The sequence below is a fragment of the Zosterops lateralis genome, assembly GCF_965231275.1.
Source record: "Zosterops lateralis genome assembly, chromosome: W".
In the NCBI taxonomy this organism is placed as follows: domain Eukaryota; kingdom Metazoa; phylum Chordata; class Aves; order Passeriformes; family Zosteropidae; genus Zosterops; species Zosterops lateralis.
In genome coordinates, this window is record NC_139801.1 from 9307032 (window position 1) to 9326894 (window position 19863).

The 19863-nt window shown below is 44.5% G+C and overlaps 1 long non-coding RNA gene across 2 annotated transcripts in view; it reads left to right on the top strand.

Moving 5' to 3' along the window:
* The window catches only part of LOC310922259, a 57347-nt gene that overhangs the window by 27642 nt on the left and 9842 nt on the right, over positions 1-19863 (top strand). The window contains exon 2 of one of the 2 annotated variants that reach the window (XR_014592359.1): positions 6752-6938. This is a non-coding gene — a long non-coding RNA (uncharacterized lncRNA). Of the gene's footprint in view, positions 1-6751; positions 7013-19863 lie in introns of those variants that run through there. The other variant, XR_014592360.1, reaches the window with a different exon arrangement.

The window sequence follows — 19863 nt, forward strand, 5'->3', positions numbered from 1 at the left end:
ATTGTTGCCCAGGTCCACAGCCTTTCCCAATTTGTCCCATTTTAGGCTTTGATGTATTTTTGGGATTAGTTTGGAGGCAAAGACTATACTGACGGGTTACCTGTATCACTGTACCTTGTAACTTTCTGGCCACAATTCTTTCCTTCAAATAACTATACAAGATGTCTATTCCCCAGTGTGTTTTCCCATGTTCTCTTTGCACTAATGGCCATAACAAATAGGAGGTTACTACAAGCTTCTCTTTCTCTGTCATGGCCCACCCTTCCTGATTATAATTTGCTTTTTCTGCTTTAATAAGTTTCTTACCCTTTATATTATATACTGGCTTACCTTTAATTGAAATTTTTCCATCTGGGATAAGTGCTGCCTCAATTGTCTCATCGGGTACCTCACCTTTAGCTGCGTCTTTTGCCTCTCTGTCGGCCAGCCTATTCTTCCAATTAGAGCTCACTTTTTGATGCGATCTGTGTCATCCTCTCAAGTAACTGCACAGCATCTAGCAGCTTTAGGATTTTTTTTTTTTCAAATGGCTCCATGTGCAAGGACTACCTCAAAAGCATACCTTGAGTAGATGTCCAGCCTTCTGTGCAGAGGTGTTGGTGGGCAATGGTCTGGACTCTATTACCTCTCTGCTGATGGTAACTGCATACCCAGCATGCCTCTTTCCACTGACAACATAGCTGCTTCTGTCAGTAAACCAGGTTTCAGCATTCTCAATCGGAGTGTCCTTCAGATCCAGGTGACTGGAATAGGTGGCTTCGATGGTCTCCAGGCGGTCGTGGATCACTGATTCTCCCATACTCCCGCTGAGGAAGGAAGCTGGGTTCACAATGTTAGTTACCACAATCTCAACATCATCTTGTTCTACCAGTCAAGGACTGCAGACATTGTATGGGACACTAGCACAGGCATCTTCTGGCCTAGAGTGAATTCTGAGGCACTCTGGCTATCCTTTAGGAGCTGTGTACTCACGTCTGGAAGTCCCAGGGCTGGAGCTGACATGACGGCCTTCTTTAGCTGGTCAAAGGCATGAATAGCTTTCTTAACCCAGGTAAATGACTATTTGCCTCATCAGCTGGGCTTTCTTCTGGGATCTGCAAGCCCAAAAAGTTTAGGAGGCTTACCGTCCAGTCCACTCATGTTCCCTGGATCTGGGTAGCTATTAGGAGGTCTTCTGCATACTGGAGCAACTGTTTGCAAGCTGCTCCCCAAATATCTTCTATTCAGTTTGAAGTTCTCCTGTGCAAGGACCACCTCAAAGGACTCAAATGAAAAGATTTTCTGGCTGGCTTTATGGAGAGGGAGGCAAAAGAAAGCATCTGCACATCTAAAACAGTAAATGAGTTAACAAGATATAAGGGTTAGCAACTACTGAATACAAGCTTTCAGTTATCTTGTTAACAGCTAAGTTATGACTTGTCAGGCTTCTTTACTGGCACGATAGGAGTGTTGAATTTAAACTGACACTCCTTCAGTAGTTTTATCTTTAAAAAGTTTTCTTTGCCCTGCCGACATGTCAGTAGCCTACACTCCAGGAAACACCTAATCTATTTTCTTTTTTATTATTTTTTTTTCAATTTTTTTTTTGTTATCTACATTAAACTTAACAGTTAAATATTACTTTTGCCTCCAGCTGCTCTAGCAGATTTCTGCCCAAAAGTGCAGATGGAGCATTAGGCATATATAAAAATCGATGGATTCTCTATTGTTTCCCCAATTTAAACTTCAATGGTTTGTAAATGTAAGCCTTTTTTAGGTTGGCCAGCCGCTTCTTTTACTATTACATAGTTACAGGTGTTAGGGTTTTCAAGAATTTTATTTCTTTTTCTCTGTTATGGCACCAAGTAGCAATTGGAGGTCTGCCTAATCGGGTAAATGCTGCTTGATTATAAACTTCATTTTCTTAGCAACCTCTATTGGATCACTTCGATAGCCTTTAGCACCCTTTTCTCAAATCTCTAAATCAATTGAGGAAAAGGGGACCTTAATCAGTTTTGTCTCTCCATCAGAGGTCATTGCTTGCTGTTGAAGAATTCTTTTTAGTTAAAAGAAAAACCCCATACAATTGCCTAGACACTTAATCCAAATTACTGGTTATTAATTTTTAGGGTTTCTGAAATTCCGTTTCTGGGCAGGGGAACTCTTTGAACCAGCTTTTCAATTCTTGTTCCTTCTATTCTTAAAACAAAAAGTTAGCAATATGTATTCTTTAAAACAAGGCTCGAAGCACCAGCTGTTGAAGAAAGAATTTGTGTTTACATAAAAAAGGAAAAATTCTTTTTATTTAAAAGAAAAAACCACACGATTACCCAGACACAATTCAAATTACTGGTTATTAATATTTAGGGTTTCTGAAATTCCATCCCTGGGCAGGGGAACTCTTTGAACCAGCTTTTCAATTCTTGTGCTTAAAACAAAAAGTTAACAATTGAAGAAAAATTGCAATCAACTTCTTATACACTGTCCCCCTTCACCAAAACATGTTTATGTGATAGCAATTTTTTTAGGCTCACAAAACAATGGGTTCTGAAGACTTTAAACTCACTTAGTTAAAGATTTTAACACAGCGTCTCCAATCAAAAACACTCCACAAATTTTCTGCACTGAGGAAAAAGCGGGGGGGTTTCTCGATCAGGCAGTTTTGGTTCTTTTTACAATTAAAACTGCATTCTACAAACAAACAATAGTTAAAACAAACACATCAGGCTTTTCAGAATTTCAAAGATACAGCCGGAGGCGACAAATCCCGGCTCCCTGCCGGTTACCGGGACAACCCAGATTCCTGCCTGATCACTGTGATATGTCACAAAAAAACCACCCAAAACTTTTTTTTTTTTTTTTACACTTGCTTGTTTTTCTAATAAACAATAAACAGTTTATCCACCCACAGATGTTTTTCTATTGAACAGCACACTGATTAAAATCACACTATCAGTTATGTGGTCAGAAATTACAGCGCTCTCCGTGACACCCTCCAGTCACGGCCCAAGCACATTCCCTCCCGAATTCCTCTGCTTTTCAGCAGAGATATCCTTCCGCGGATCGGCGGGGGTTTTAAAATCTCTTAGAAACAAAAACACTTACAACACAAACTTAAAAACAAAAACACTTACAACACAAACTTTCACAATTCACACACATACGGTACACAAATTAAACACTCAATCACAAAGAAAACCCAAACAGACCCGAATACACACACATCCAGCGTTCGCGACCGCAACTCAAAACGGGACCCTGTTCACCTCAAAAATTCAGGCTAGCCTCTCAGATTATGAATTACCAAAGTGCACCTTTAAACTACAAGCCAAATTGGAACCAGTACAATAGCTCTGTGCTGCCGCTGCTTTCCCCCTGGAATGCAGCCAACAGTGACCAGCGTTACCTGGACAAACCAAAGATGGAGCCACTACGCCCCCAATACCAGCATCTCTATGCTGCTGCTGCTTTCCCTTCTGGAATGCAGCCAACAAGTGACCAGCTTTACCTGGAACACAACTGTTACAATACTCCTCGGAGATTCCAAAACCCAGGCCTCTGCTTTGCATAAGACGTCTCTTATGACTTATAAGCCGCCTCTATTCAAAGGTACCTGCATTCAATACATTTTTCTTTAAACATACCTTTTGTCTGTAGTTCCAGGAGGTTCAGGTCTTTCCCCGGGTGGACGGTAAGGTCTGAGGAGCCCTCACCCCGAAAACTTCCGGGTGGGCGCCCTGAGGGGTCCTAGACCCCACCGGCCCCACGGCCAGAAAGAGCAGTTCTCCTGCCTGGCTCGCCAAAATGATTTATTAAAAAAACTATGGACATTGATCTAATACCAATATCCAACTATGACGGACAAAGACTCTCTAACAGTTTAAAGTTAGAAAGTGTATGTTTATTAGACGCCGGGCAGCGTGCGGGATAGCTCCCAGAAACACACGCGCAATTTACAGATCATCACAGGGTCTTTTATCTACAGGAGTATTGAATACACAAACTACAAATGCATATTCATAGCTCTGATACCTCCCATTCCCCACTTCGTATGGTAATTAGCCCAAAAAGCCATTAAGCATGCGTAGTTTGTTCTTTGAAATGGGTCAGTGGTCTTTTTTATAGGGTGGGGTCCCAAAATGATGAAGTAAGATAGTCTTCCTCAGCTCTGACTTTTTAACCTTTAGTATTCGTGACAGCTAAATCCTGTTTTTCCCAGGACTGTTTGATTTATGATTGTATTGTGTTCATAGGGTCTATTGATTATTCAGGATGCAGAAGCCTAGTTTGACAGCTTCTCTGATTTATCAGTTCCGTCCAAGGATTATCAGTTCCTTCAGTCTGGCTTCTGTTAGCAAAAGGGAAGTATCTCAGCACTATCTATTTTGACTACAGTCTTTAATTCTTCTAAATCAATGCCTCACAACTACAGCATTAATAATAAACAGAACCAGGAACCTTGAGGGGCTTTGCTTCAGAAAGCCCAGGGCAGTCTGATTTCAGTGCCCCTGCAGGACTCTGAGAGCACCAAGCTGGAATGGTGGGAAATCCCAGGCTGGTGGATGAGGTATATCAGAATCTCTGCGGTGGTAGCTGGAACGGTGGGATGTCCCAGCAGAGCAGGGTAGGTGCGAGCCCACAGCGTAGCAAAAAACCTCAAAGCAGTGCTGAAGAAACAGAGGCAGCAGGACAGGAGGAGGCAAGCTCAGAATTCCTGGACACACGAGCAGATGGTGGTAGATTTCCCAGGACTGGACTTGGTGGTGACAGTGAACTCCTCCCACAGCAAGCAAAAGCCTGGCTGTCCTCTCTTCAATGCCGAGAGCAAGAGCTAGAAGCTGCCCCCAGCCGCATCCATTTCCTGCCCGCCAAAGCTCGCGGTATCTTCCCTCTCTGAGAGAAACTCCCAGAGACCCAAAGAAGTGTGGCCAGGTGCTACAACTCCTCTCCTTTGGCCCCTTTGTTTTGCTTAAGTACCTATAACTACCCAGCAGTTAATTTCCTAGCAACTTATGGGAAAAAATTCTATAGGTAAAAAAAATTAAAATCTTACCCTCAACAACCCTATATGTCACTGCCATTTGCCCTGCCCTCATACTGCCCCTTGCCCTCAGACCAATGGTTCCTGACCCCATACTTAATCCTGGACATTCCTTTGATCTGGGTCTTTCTGTCCCTAAACCCCTTTGGCATGTGTCTGCAAAATAAACTGCACTGGAACTTTATACAGGACACCCTTCCTGTCTTTCTTGTCTGAGCTAGCTATGGTGTGTGCAGTGTGTGGACTTGAGTTCCTTGCCTGTGTGCCCACCCAAGCAGCTTCTCCAGAAGAGATTCTTTTTGGGGAAAGGTAGTAGCAACCACCATCCATCGCCACACTACTACAGCTCCCGGCTGGGCAGGGCAGGTGTGATGATTCACCCATGACTGCAGGAGGCGCTGTGGCACAGGTTTAGCCCCCACTTTCCATGCTGGCATTGGCAGGCAAGCTGGCGGGAGGGAGAGAAAAGGGGCTTCCTTTACAAACCCACAGGGGCAGCCAGTCTCAGTGCCCCTCCAGATGGCAAAATGGACTGTAGAAAGAACCTTGGAGCAGCAGCTGGAACGGCAGAGGTGGACACACCTGGGGTGACAAACAAAATGTAGCAGAAACTCTGCAGCCATAGCAGGAGCTGCAGGGTATCGTGGCAGGCATGGGCTGTCGGGTTAAAGTGTGGTGAAAAAGCCCGAGGCAGCAGCAGAAAACAGTGGGGCTGTGCAGTGGCAGCCAGGTTTCTGCAAGCAGCTGCTGCATGCAGCCAGTAGACACACCCTCCGGGAAGGGGGAGGGAAGAGGGGTCCTGGGTTTTACCCTGAGGCACCCAAGTAGATGGCGAGGGCCCTTTCCAGTGTGGTCGGGTGTTAATAAGGTCCCAGTTCAACAGCCGCCCTTATAAGTAAAGGTTCACCCATGGTAAGGAAGAAGCACTAAAGGGGCTGGACTCCGCAGTGGCAGTGAATTTTCTCTGCAGCAGCAGCAACTCGACTGTTCCCCTCCGATCCAAGAGCTCCAAGAGTGAGAGAGTGAGCAAGGAGCTGAGCCCAGCCCCTCACCCTCCAGCCAAAATCTCATGGTATCTCTGCCCTTTCCCAAGGAAAAACACCCCTCAGCTACAAGAGTGCAGCTAGCTGCATCCGTCCCCATGATCCTTGGCTATATCTTTTGTCTCTCAAGTACTGTCATTATCATCTCTGAGGCAAAAATGGGATAAAATTCCCTAGGAGAAAGAAAAAAAAAGGAAAAATCCTACCCCCCAACACCTACCTAATGGCACTTTCAGAAGGACTGAAATTAACAGAAGACACTACTACAGTTTCTAAATTACAAACTACTATCAATGCAGATCCATTAGCAGTACAACAGATTTTTAAACCCTCAACAATTTTAGATGCATCTCCCTTTACTGAGAGGATGCCAACAGAAGATATTTGGTTCACTGATGTCCTAGGGTGACTTCATGATGCTGGTATCCCCATCATCTGGTTTTTTGCTCAGAAATGGATCCTGTAGTTTTAAGCTAGGCCCAGAGAGACAGAGAGGGCAAAGGGAGGGGAGAAGCAGAGAGCAGTTTGTCTGCAGAAACTGCACTTGCTCCCCCACATTCCTGTCGTTCACAGCTGGTTTTTTAGCACGGAGACTGAGAGGTGGTTTTTTTTTCCTTGCTTTTAAGCTAGCTTCTAGTTCATTAGCCGAAACAAAAAAGTTTTTCTCTAAACTGTGGCTTCTTCACAGGAACTCTTCAGTGTTCCAGAGGAACTGTTCAGCTCTGCCCTAGTCGAGAAGACCAGCATTGGGAGCCCATGCCAGCAAACCCCTGGACACTGCCCTGACAGCTCCTAGCCCAGAGGGAGACATACCTACAGAAAGGACTTTTGGACTCTGGATCTCTGAATCTACCATCTCTTCAGAGCAATGAGAGGTTCCATTGTTTATTATTATTAATTTTTCATGCTTGTGAGTACTTTGCTTCTGAAATAAACAGGGTTTTTTCCACTTTTTTCCAAGGAGATTTTTCTCCCTAACTGGTTTGAATTATTAAAAAAATATGGATATTGATCTAATAGCAATATCCAACTATGACGGAAAAAGACTCTCTAACAGTTTAAAGTTAGAAAGTGTATGTTTATTACGATGCCGAGCAGCATGCGGGATCGCTCCCAAATACACACGCGCAATTTACAGATGATTACAGTATCTTTTTATGTACAGGAGTATTGAATACCCAAAACACAAATGCATATTCATAACTCTGGTACATCCCATTCCCCACTTTGTATGGTAATTAGCCAAAAAGCCATTAAGCATGCGTAGTTTGTTCTTTGTAATGGGTCGGTGGGGTCCCAAAATGATGAAGAAAGATTGTCTTCCTCAGCTCTGACTTTTTAACCTTTAGTGTTACATGACAACTGAATCCTGTTTTTCCAGGACTGTTTGATTTATGATTGCATTGTATTCATGGAGTCGATTGATTATTCAGGACATAAAAGCCTAGTTTGACAGGTTCCATGATTTATCAGTTCCTTCAATCGGCTTCTGTTAACAAAAGGGAAGCTTAGCTACCTTACCGCAGAAATATCTGTTTTGACTAAAGTACTTAATTCTTCTAAATCAATGCTTCAACACTACCCCACTTCTTCTTTAAAGTGAGTAAATTCTTTTACTCAATATAGAGTGTCTTCCTCATCAATCCAATCCGTACAGCTAGTGTCTCTCAAGACCAAGCCATACGCCTTTGATAGTGAAGTTAAGGCTGCTATTTGTCGTGGCATCCTCCAATTCCAAAAAAGTATCACAACAGATAAAACTAAACTTATACTAACCAAAATAAGCAACACAACTATAGGGTGGACTAAGGCATTTAGTATATCAGTTGCTGTCAGAGAACACTCAAAAGGCACATCCCACCAATGATGAGACAAATGTTCTTCAAGCCTCTTAAATACTCTTTTGATGGTTTCTGTGTCATGGTGTCCTTTTCCTCCCCTTCTCTAGTTTCCTTTAGCATTCCTCTCAATCCGGGATGTTTCATCAATTAAGCGACTAAAGTCAAATTCATTCCTATGGGCACAGGCAGTATCTTGATATTACAGGTGCCCGATAGGAAAAATCACATCCCTTAATTCTAACAAAATTGCAAACACGCAAATTTAATTTGGTCTCATTTACAATTTGATTGTCTATTCTTATGATGGGGCACGCTGTCCTTAGACAGACACAACCTTGTCCAGTATAAACCAGTGAAGTTTTCTGTTTGCCTGGATGCGTTTCAAAGTGACAAATCCACTGAGGCATCATGTATAGTTAAAACAAAGGCTGTCACTATACTAGTCGCAGGGTTATAGGTGAAACTGACCAGCACCCACCAAGACTGGAGTTCCTTCTCCATATCAGAGGCATTGTCTCAAATAATTTTGCGAATTTCAGCAGGGAATGTTCCCTCGACGCTTTCTCTGATAACTGCGTGTTGTGGTTTTGAAAGCAAAATGAATGAGAGGCTCCAAGTCAGAGATATAATTTAATAAGAAGAAAGGTAAAAAGGTAAAAGTAAAATAAAATAAATACAATAACACAAAGGATCACTGCCAGAGTCAGAATACAACCTGAGCAGGATGGTGGAAGCAGTCCAGGTGAGGTGCTCTTCCTGAAGCAGTGATCCTGTAGAAAGGTCTGGGAGCTCTGGTCCTCTGGGAATCCAGTGGATAAGTGCCCTTGCACTGTCCCAAATCCCAGCTAATATCCAGGTGAGAATGCTTGGCTCCTCCCCCTGGGCAGAGCATCTCACAATAGCATGAGAAGTGTGAAATGTGTCCTTGATGGCCCATTAACAGAGATAACCCCTGGAGGGAGTTACCTGTGACTCATGGGTCATTAGCAGAAGACACCCCAAAAGTCATTAGCAGAAAACACCCCAAAGGCGTTAATGGGCCATTAGCAGAAAAGGCAGGGGGCTTGGGAAAACACTAGCCCACCTGGTTTCAACAGTTCATGAAGATGGTGATAGAATAAATACTTTGTGTACATCCTACACTGCAACCCAGGACATAATCCACCCCTTATTCTATTACCATCTACATCATATCCAAATCAATACATTCTTACAAAGATATGCATACACATAGAGAATAAAATGTTACGCACTGTTCTCACTTAAAATTAGGTCTTTTTGTGGTACACAATGGGTTTCCCCATCTTTTTGCATTACCCACCAAGTGTGACCAGGTCCTTGAGCAAAGACAATCCCACGGATGGGTCTGCCTTTTCCTGAGGCAGGATTAATCCAAACAGTCTTCCCTAAAATGCCTTTCATATGTACTGCAGGGACTTTATCTCCATCCACTGTGTGCAAGGGTTCAGACTGGGCAGGACCACCTCGATTAATAGACCCTCGGGTGTTGACCATCCAGGTAGCTTTGGCTAAGTTCATTTCCCAATTCTTGAAGGTTCCCCCGCCAAGTGCTTTCAGGGTAGTCTTTAGTAGTCCATTGCACCGTTCAACTTTTCCGGCAGCTGGTGCGTGATAAGGAATGTGATATATCCATTCAATACCATGTTCTCTAGCCCAGGTGTTTATAAGGCTGTTTTTGAAATGGGTCCCATTGTCCGACTCAATTCTCTCAGGGGTGCCGTGTCTCCACAGGACTTGTTTTTCCAGGCCCAGGATGGTGTTCCGGGCAGTGGCATGAGGCACAGGGTAGGTTTCCAGCCATCCAGTGGTGGCTTCCACCATGGTCAGCACGTAGCGCTTTCCTTGGCAGGTTTGGGGAAGGGTGATGTAGTCAATTTGCCAGGCTTCCCCATACCTGTACTTCAGCCATCGTCCACCATACCACAGAGGCTTCACTCGCTTGGCCTGTTTGATTGCAGCGCAGGTCTCACAGTTGTGGATGACCTGGGAGATGCTGTCCATAGTAAGGTCCACCCCTCGGTCACGGGCCCATCGGTATGTCGCATCTCTTCCTTGATGACCAGAGGCATCATGGGCCCAACGAGCTAGGAACAGTTCTCCTTTGTGCTGCCAGTCTAGATCCACCTGTGATACTTTCGCCTTGGCAGCTTTGTCCACCTGCTCGTTGTTGCGATGCTTCTCATTAGCTCGGCTCTTGGGTATGTGTGCGTCCACGTGTCAAACCTTCACGGTCAGTCTCTCTACTCGGGCAGCGATGTCCTCCCAAATGTCAGCGGCCCAGATGGGTTTTCCTCTGCGCTGCCTGTTGGCTTTTTTCCAGCGATTCAGCCATCCCCACAGAGCATTAGCTACCATCCATGAGTCAGTGTAGAGATAGAGCCTTGGCCATTTCTCTCATTCAGCAATATCCAAAGCCAGCTGGACAGCTTTAAGCTCTGCAACCTGACTCGACCCACCTTGTCCCTCGGTAGCCTGTGCAACTTGTCGTGTGGGGCTCCAAACTGCAGCTTTCCATTTCCGGTCAGCACCTACAATTCGACAGGAGCCATCAGTGAAGAGAGCGTATTGTCTTTCAATCTCCGATAGCTCATTGTATGGTGGGGCTTCCTCGGCACGCGTTACTTGCTTTTTCTTCTTCTTCAGACGATAATCCAAAATTCTCACCTTCTGGCCAGTTTGTTATAACTTCCAGAATCCCAGGGCGATTTGGGTTTCCAATACGGGCGCGCTGTGTGATGAGAGCAATCCATTTGCTCCATGTGGTGTCAGTGGCGTGATGTGTGGAGGGAACCTTTCCCTTAAACATCCACCCCAGCACTGGTAATCGGGGTGCCAGAAGCAGCTGTGTTTCAGTACCAATCACTTCTGAGGCAGCTTGAACTCTTTCATAGGCGGCCAAGATCTCCTTCTCTGTGGGAGTGTAGTTGGCTTCGGAGCCTCTGTAGCTTTGGCTCCAGAATCCCAATGGTCGGCTTCGAGTCTCCCCAGGCACCTTCTGCCACAGGCTCCAGGACTGACCGTTGTTCCCGGCTGCAGAGTAAAGTACATTCTTCACATCTGGTCCCGTCCTGACTGGGCCAAGGGCTACTGCGTGAGCAATCTCTTGTTTGATCTGAACAAAGGCTTGTTGCTGTTCAGGGCCCCAGTGGAAATCGTTCTTCTTGCGAGTAACCAGATAGAGAGGGCTCACAATCTGACTGTACTCAGGAATGTGCATCCTCCAGAAGCCTATGGCACCGAGGAAAGCTTGTGTTTCCTTCTTGTTGGTAGGTGGGGACATGGCAGTGATCTTGTTTATTATCTCTGTGGGGATTTGGCGACATCCATCTTGCCACTTGACTCCCAGGAACTGGATTTCTTGAGCCGGTCCCTTAACCTTACTTCGTTTAATGGCAAAACCAGCTTTCAACAGAATTTGAATAATCTTCTCTCCTTTCTCAAAGACCTCCCCTGGGGCGTTCCCCCATACGATGATGTCGTCGATGTACTGCAGATGTTCCGGAGCCTCACCTTTCTCTAGTGCAGCCTGGATCAGCCCATGGCAGATGGTGGGGCTGTGTTTCCACCCCTGGGGCAGTCGGTTCCAGGTGTACTGCACGCCCCTCCAGGTGAAAGCAAACTGGGGCCTGCACTGTGCTGCCAAAGGAATGGAGAAGAAGGCATTGGCAATATCAATGGTCGCATACCACTTTGCTGCCTTGGACTCCAGCTCATATTGAAGCTCTAACATGTCTGGCACAGCAGCGCTCAGTGGTGGCGTGACTTCATTCAAAGCACGGTAATCCACCGTCAGTCTCCATTCTCCACTGGACTTACGCACAGGCCATATTGGGCTGTTGAAAGGTGAATGAGTCTTACTGACCACTCCTTGGCTCTCCAGTTTACGGATCATCTCATGTATGGGAATCACAGAGTCTCTGTCAGTGCGGTATTGGCGGCGGTGTACTGTTGTTGTGGCAGTTGGTACCTGTTGTTCTTCGACTCTCAGCAGTCCCACAGCAGAGGGGTCATCTGAGAGACCAGGCAAAGTATTCAACTGTCTGATGTTTTCTTTCTCAACTGCAGCTATTCCAAAAGCCCAGCGATATCCTTTCGGGTCTTTGAAATATCCATTCCTGAGATAGTCTATGCCGAGAATGCATGGGGCCTCTGGACCAGTTGCGATGGGGTGTTTTTGCCACTCGTTCCCAGTTAAACTCACTTCAGCCTCTAATACAGTCAGTTCCTGGGACCCTCCTGTCACCCCAGAAATAGAGATGGATTCTGTTCCTACATACCTTGATGGCATCATGGTACATTGGGCCCCAGTGTCAACCAATGCCGTATATTCTTGTGGGTCAGATGTGCCAGGCCGTCGGATTCACACAGTCCAGTAGATCCGATTATCCCTTTCCTCTTCCTGGCTAGAGGCAGGGCACCCCTATTCCTGGTCATGGCATACATTGTTCTCCTCCTGTACGTATGTTTCTGAGGTCCCTTCCAGAGGATCAGTCATATCATCATTCCTGTACTGTCTGGAGTTCTGAGAGACTGGGGCAACCTTGATTCTAGATGGGCTTCTTGTGGTAGGTGTTCCTCTTTTCAGTCCACGTACCCGGGCTGCTAAAGTGGAAGTGGGTTTTCCATCCCACTTCTTCATATCTTCTCCATGCTCTCTAAGAAAAGACCAGAGGTTACCTTGTGGTGTGTATCTTCTCTCCCTGGCTGGGGGACGCCTGCTCCTAATGGCAGAGACTCTCATCGGCTCTGGTGAGATATGGTAAATTTCTTCCTTAAGTTCTTTTAATTTCTGATGGCCTTCTTCAATCAAGCTCCGGACTTGCTCAGCCAGTCTTGTTTCCACAGACGAGACATGGGTGCGAACTGGGGCGATGACAGTGTCCTCGTAAATTCTTAATTTATTAGCCAAGACACCCACCTTGTCCTCACCTTCCCTCCATTGCAGTGTTGCCAGGTAACGTGAGTGCATCTCTGGTCCAAGCTGTGCAAGTCTCAGCCACATCCGTGATGTGCACTGGACATCATCTGGGTTTTTAGGAAATCTCTCGTTTTCTGAAAAAATGATCTCCAGCACAGCCAATTCCCTCAGGCGTTGGATACCTTGTTCTATTGTGCTCCATTTGCCTTGGTGCACTTGGAGATCTTCTTTACAAAGGTATCTGTCTTTCACACTTGTCAGCAGTCGCTGCCAGAGGCTGAGAGGTTCTTGGGTTTTCCCAATCCCCTGGTCAATGACCACATCCTGGGACAGCGATCCCAGTTGCCTAGCCTCAATTCCATCCAGAATGGTGTCATTGGCTGCAGCGTCCCAGATGCAGAGCAGCCAGGTCAGGATGGACTCGTTGGTCTGGCGGGTGAATTCCCTTCGTAGGTCACACAACTCACCCAGGGATAGAGAGCGAGTGATGATCTCTATCTCTGTCTCCTCTGCTGGCTGCGAAGGTCCTGCTGCATCCTCGTCAGTCACTACGCGGACTGATTTGCTCCTTGACTTCTTTTTCTGAGTGGTAGCAACTGCTACTGGTTTAGGTGGTTCCAGTTCAGTAACGGTTTGTGTGGAGATGCTGATGGCACCTTTGGTTCCTTTCTCCTCTGTGACAGTCTGCGTAGATGTGGACACCGTTGCCTCACTTTTGGCTTCTTTCTCCTCTGTGGTGGTCTGTGTAGATGAGGACACTGTTGCCTTGTCTTTGGTTCCCTTTTCCTGTGTGATAGTCTGTGTAGACACGGACACTGTTGATTCATTTTTGGCTTCTTTCTCCTCTGCGATGGTCTGTGTAGATGCTGATGCTGTTGCTTTGCTTCTCTTTCCCTCTTCCTCTTCCTTAGGAACACGCTGTATCACACCAGGTAGTGTTTTGTTCCTAAGTATGGTGCAGAAAAAACAAAGGGCTGTGCAGAGAAGAGAAAGCAGGGATGACAATAACATCATACTGTCCTTGGCATCCAGAGCGCACTCAGTATTTTCAAAAACTGCTGTGTGGTGCCTAAAAAGCTGGAAAAAATCATTCTTTACTCCTCCCCAGAGGGGCTGAGTGAGATTGTTGAGGCCCCAGATGTAGCATCCTAGACCAGGACACGAATCCAAAACTGGGTATATATTCTGAATGCTGTTCATTGCCTCGGAGTTTATCAAGCAATGGACATAATAGACCAATAAGGCAATTTTAGTACCATACCCTGGTCTACACAGGAGCATTAAGACCGGCAGATAGTACCCCATGTGTGGAAAAATATAGAGAGATAGGTATAAGACACATGTAAGCATGTTGAGCATCATAGCAAACAGGTGTCTTCTCAAATACAAAACTGTAGTTCTGACTTTTCTCAGTGCCTCTGCCCCACGTTGGGCACCAAAAAATGTTGTGGTTTTGAAAGCAAAATGAATGAGAGGCTCCAAGTCAGAGATATAATTTAATAAGAAGAAAGGTAAAAAGGTAAAAGTAAAATAAAATAAATACAATAACACAAAGGATCACTGACAGAGTCAGAATACAACTTGAGCAGGATGGTGGAAGCAGTCCAGGTGAGGTGCTCTTCCTGAAGCAGTGATCCTGTAGAGAGGTCTGGGAGATCTGGTCCTCTGGGAATCCAGTGGATAAGTGCTACTTGCACTGTCCCAAATCCCAGCTTATATCCAGGTGAGAATGCTTGGCTCCTCCCCCTGGGCAGAGCATCTCACAATAGCATGAGAAGTGTGAAATGTGTCCTTGATGGCCCATTAACAGAGATAACCCCTGGAGGGAGTTACCTGTGACTCATGGGTCATTAGCAGAAGACACCCCAAAAGTCATTAGCAGAAAACACCCCAAAGGCGTTAATGGGCCATTAGCAGAAAAGGCAGGGGGCTTGGGAAAACACTAGCCCACCTGGTTTCAACAGTTCATGAAGATGGTGATAGAATAAATACTTTGTGTACATCCTACACTGCAACCCAGGACACTGCGGCAGCCACGGATTGCATCCACTGTTGTGCCTGAGTACACCCTACAGCCAGCGAAATGTTTTCACTAGCTGTACTTAGTGCATTAATTATTACCTCATGATCCTGTTCTTCTGTGTTTTCCCATTCTGGTAGTATTTGGTCAATTTCCAATGATTGTTACCCAATGCAAGTAGAGAAGATTGCAAAGGTTGCTGTAGTTGGACTAAATCATTGCCTACTGAGGCTAATTTATTCATCAGTACCTCTCAATCTATTGTACTTAGTACTCTCAACCCTGTTTCTAGCACCCCAGTGAGAACTCTCTTACTTTTAAAATTAGGAGGCTTACTTTTTTGGAACCAAGTGGTCCAGTCCATAAAGGAGTTTTTGAGAAATGGAGCACATTCTGGACGAACCTGAGAAGCATTTACCTGTACTCTCATTTCTACTCGTTTTAAAGACCACTTTGGGTTAATTATCAGATTCTGAACTCCTGTCTTTTTAATTAAAGGAGTTATTTGTTCCTCTGCTTCTGGGATAGCTGGCACCTGGGGGATCACAGCCTTTCTTGGCACTGGTGGAATCATAATGTTAAAGTTTATGTCATACTCTCTTACTGCACACCCCTCTATTTTGAGTCTAAATTGAGGACATTTACTCAAGCATTTGTCACAGCATTCAGGACTAATCCGAATGGGTCTCATGGGTGGGTGGTAAGCCTCATGGAACCCATCCTGTACGAATGCATACTTACATCCCCAAACATTTCTTCCTTCCCACAAGCTTGCATTCGTAACTCTAAGCATCTTATTTAAAGCCTTACAAGAGTAAGCATCATAAGCTTTTCCTTGACACCTGTTTATCTCAGTCACATTGTACCTATGTGGTATTGTGTTGACTTGTGCTATGGTTAAGGTTATGATTGCAATAATCGCAACTTTCCACATAATGTCCATAATAACTATTAGTCCATCTATTCGTGGTTCCGAGTGAGCTTCAGTTTCAGTTCGTCATCGCCTGGTGTGATCTTCCAGATTCCTTCTGGGGCTTTCCTCACTCGGGAGTGATGGATCCAGGCCTTCTGTTCTTTGATCTTGATTGTAGTGAAAGTAGTAAGAAGCATCTGGAATGCTCCTTCTCACTGTGGTTCCAAGAACTTTTCTGCAAAAGACTTAATCTCTAGGTTGTATATCATGTACTGGCCCGTCTAATTTTTTTTTGTTTTGAGCTCCAGCCACATATATCTCAATTTCTCAAAGTTGTCTATTTAGGGCCACTATATACTTATGTAGGGTTTCTTCCCCTACTTGCATGGGTGCTGTTCCTTCTTGAACTGCATACAGCCTTCCATACAATATTTCAAAAGGACTTAGCTGTTTTGGGGTTTGTTTTTTTTTTGTTGTTTGTTTGTTTTTTTTTTTTTTTTGTTTGTTTGTTTTGGTTTTTTGGGGGTTTTTTTGGGGGTTTTTTTGGGTTTTTTTGGTTTTTTTTTTTTTTTCCCTTATTTTTGTCTGAATTTGTGATAATGCCAATGGGAGAGCTTGGGGCCAGGGCAAAATTACTTTTTACCTCAATCTCCACTTGGCTACTAGATTAAGGGTGGTATGAGGTACAATTTTGGAATAAAGCGAGGCCCTCTATCTGGGGATATGGTGGCTGGAACTCCAAACCCCGGTATTATTTCTTGCAACAGTGCTTTGGTTACTCCTCGGGCTTTAGCCATCCTGGCAGGAAAGGCTTCTGGCCATCCTGAAAAGGTATCAGTTAACACCAATAGGTAACGATATCCTCCCTTCCTGGGCAGCTCTTTAAAATTAATCTGCCATCGTTGCCCAGGTCCACAGCCTTTCCCAATTTGTCCCATTTTAGGCTTCGGGGTATTTTTGGGATTAGTTTGGTGGCAAAGACTACACTGACGGGTTACTTGTATCACTGTACCTTGTAACTTCCTGGCTATAATTCTTTCCTTCAAATAGCTATACAAGGAGTCTATTCTCCAGTGTGTTTTCTCATGTTTTCTTTGCACTAATGACCATAACAAATAGGAGGTTACTACAAGCTTCTCTTTCTCTGTCACAGCTCACCCTTCCTGATTATAATTTGCTTTCTCTACTTTAAGAAGTTTCTTATTCTTTTTATTGTATACTGGCTTTCCTTCAATTGAAAATTTTCCATCTGGGATAAGTGCAGCCTCAATTGTCTCATCGGGTACCTCACCTTTGGCTGCATCTTTTGCCTCTCTGTCCACCAGCATATTCCCTTCTTCCAATTCAGAGCTCAGCTTTTGATGCGAACTGATGTGCATGATTGCTACCCTCTTAGGTAGCTGCACAGCATCTAGCAGCTTTAGGATTCCTTGTGAATGTTTAATGCTTTTCCCATGTGAATTTAATAGTCCTCTCTCCTTCCAAATGGATCCGTGTGCATGGACTACCTCAAAGGCATACCTTGAGTCTGTATAGATGTTCAGCTTTCTGCGCAGAGGTGTTGGTGGGCAATGGTCCAGACTCTATTACCTCCCTGCTGGTGGTAACTGCATACCCAGCATGCTGCTTTCCACTGACAACGTAGCTGCTTCTGTCAGTAAACCAGGTCTCAGCATCCTCAATCGGAGTGTCTTTCAGATCTGGGCGACTGGAGTAGGTGGTTTTGATGGTGTCCAGGCAGTCGTGGATCACTGGTTCTCCCATACTCCCGCTGAGGAAGGAAGCTGGGTTCACAATGTTAGTTACCACAATCTCAACATCATCTTGTTCTACCAGTATAGCTTGGTACTTCAGGAATCTCTGTGGGAGAGCCAATGTCTCCCTTTTGCCTCAAGGACTGCAGACACTGTGTGAGACACTAGTGCAGACATCTTCTGGCCTAGGGTGAACTTGTGTGCTTCCTGGATGTTCACAGCCACTGCTGCAACAGCTCAGAGGCACCCTGGCTGTCCTTTAGCAGCTGTATCCAGTTGTTTGGAAAGATAGGCCACTGCCCTTCGATATGGGCCAAGGTTCTGTGCTAATATTCCCAAGGTGATCCCTTGCTTTCCGTGAGAGAACAAGAAGAATGGTTTACTCGCGTCTGGAAGTCCTAGGGCTGGAGCTGACATGAGGGCCTTCTTTAGGTGGTCAAAGGCTCGAGTAGCTTCCTTTGTCCACTGAAGTTCTCTGATTCCATCCATGATTAAGGCATATAGAGGTTTAACAAACATTCCATAATTATAGATCCACAGTCTATACTACTCTGTTATGCCCAAAAAAAGTTCTAAGTTCATTCACTGCCTGAGGCTTTGGAGTCTAGTATCCTGCCCCAAAGTCTTTTGCCCAGCACTCACTCCGTAACCCAGGTAAATGACTGTTTGCCTCACCAGCTGAGCTTTCTTTTGGGATACTCGATACCCCTGTAGGCCCAAAAAGTTTACAAGGCTTACCGTCTGGTCCACTCATGTTTCCTGGGTCTGGGTAGCTATTAGGAGGTCATGTACATACTGGAGCAACTGTGCTTCCACTGGTGGAGGTTCTCAAGACACTAAATCCTTTGCAAGCTGCTCCCCAAATATAGTGGGTGAGTTCTTGTACTCTTGGGAAAGCATACACTATGTGAGCTGGTTCTTCCATCCAGTTTGAGGTTCTCCTACTCAAATGAAAGGATTTTCTGGCTGGCTTTATGGAGAGGGAGGCAAAAGAAAGCATCTGTCAAATCTAAAACAGTAAACCAGGTTAGTTCGGGGGTTACTGGCTGTCCTCTTTCTCTGAGTTTGATCTGTACTGGTAGTGTATTCTTTGCCCTGCCTGGCATGTCAGGAGCCCACACTCCAGGAAACACATGATCTATTATTTTTCTGAAATTCTCTTCTTCATTTGCAACTTCAATTTCTTTGGTTATAATCATTAAACTGAACAGTTCTACGTATTGTTGATCCTTTACCTCCAAAATAATTTCCCCTTTCTTAAATATTACTTTTTGTCTCCAGCTGATCTAGCAGATCTCTGCCCAAAAGTGCAGATGGAGCTTTAGGCATATATAAAAATAAGTGAACTCCTCATTGTTTCCCCAATTTGTACTTCAATGGTTTGTAAAAGTAATCCCTTTTTAGATTGGCCAGTCGCTTCTTTTACTATAACATAGTTATTGGTTACAGGTGTTAGGGTTTTATTCAGCACTGAAAATGCTGCCCCTGTGTCTATTAAGAATTCTATTTCTTTTTTCTCTGTTCTCCAATTTAATTATAACCAGAGGGTTCTTTAGGGTGGGGCCCTCTGGTCCTCCTCAGTCTTCTTTTATATGAGCAACTACTTTTTCTCCTCTTTGACCATCTTTTTATGTTCATTGATCTTTTCCTAGTTTTTAAGTTTCACTTGATATTCCTCTGGTACAAAATATGCTGGCCACACTCAACTTTAAGAATTTTTTACTAGTTTCTTTAAGGTTTCTGAAATTCCATTCTTGGGCAGGAGAACTCTTCTGACCCAGCTTTTCAATTCTTGTGCCTCCTATTCCTGGGCATATAGTTTAACCAGTAAAAGGGAAACACAGCTTGTTAATCTTAAAAAAGAAAAAAAAGTTAGCCGTATGTATTTTTTAAAATAAGGTTCGAAGCATCAGCTGTTGAGGAAAGAATTTATGGTTACATAAAAAAGGGAAAAACCCCTTTTCATTCAAAGGAAAAATACTCCACACAATTACCCAGACACTTTACCCAAATTGCTGGTTATTAATTACTCATTAAACTAATTTTTTTCATGTTTTGCTCTGGGTATATTACTCCCAAAATACGTTTGAAAATTGCAATTAACTTCTTATAGATTGTAGCAAGCATGCAGCCAAGAACTAGTCGTATTTCTTGCTGTGTTGTAACTAAGGGACAAATGGAAATTTTGCAAAAAAGCTGTGTAAACTGCGGTTACTACTTGTCTTAAAGCTTTTTGAATTATTGGACAGGTCTCTGCTACTCGACTCAGAATGTTACAGAATGCAGTGTGAACTATTTTCCCTGCATATCTTAGCACCAAAAATCCTTCAGCC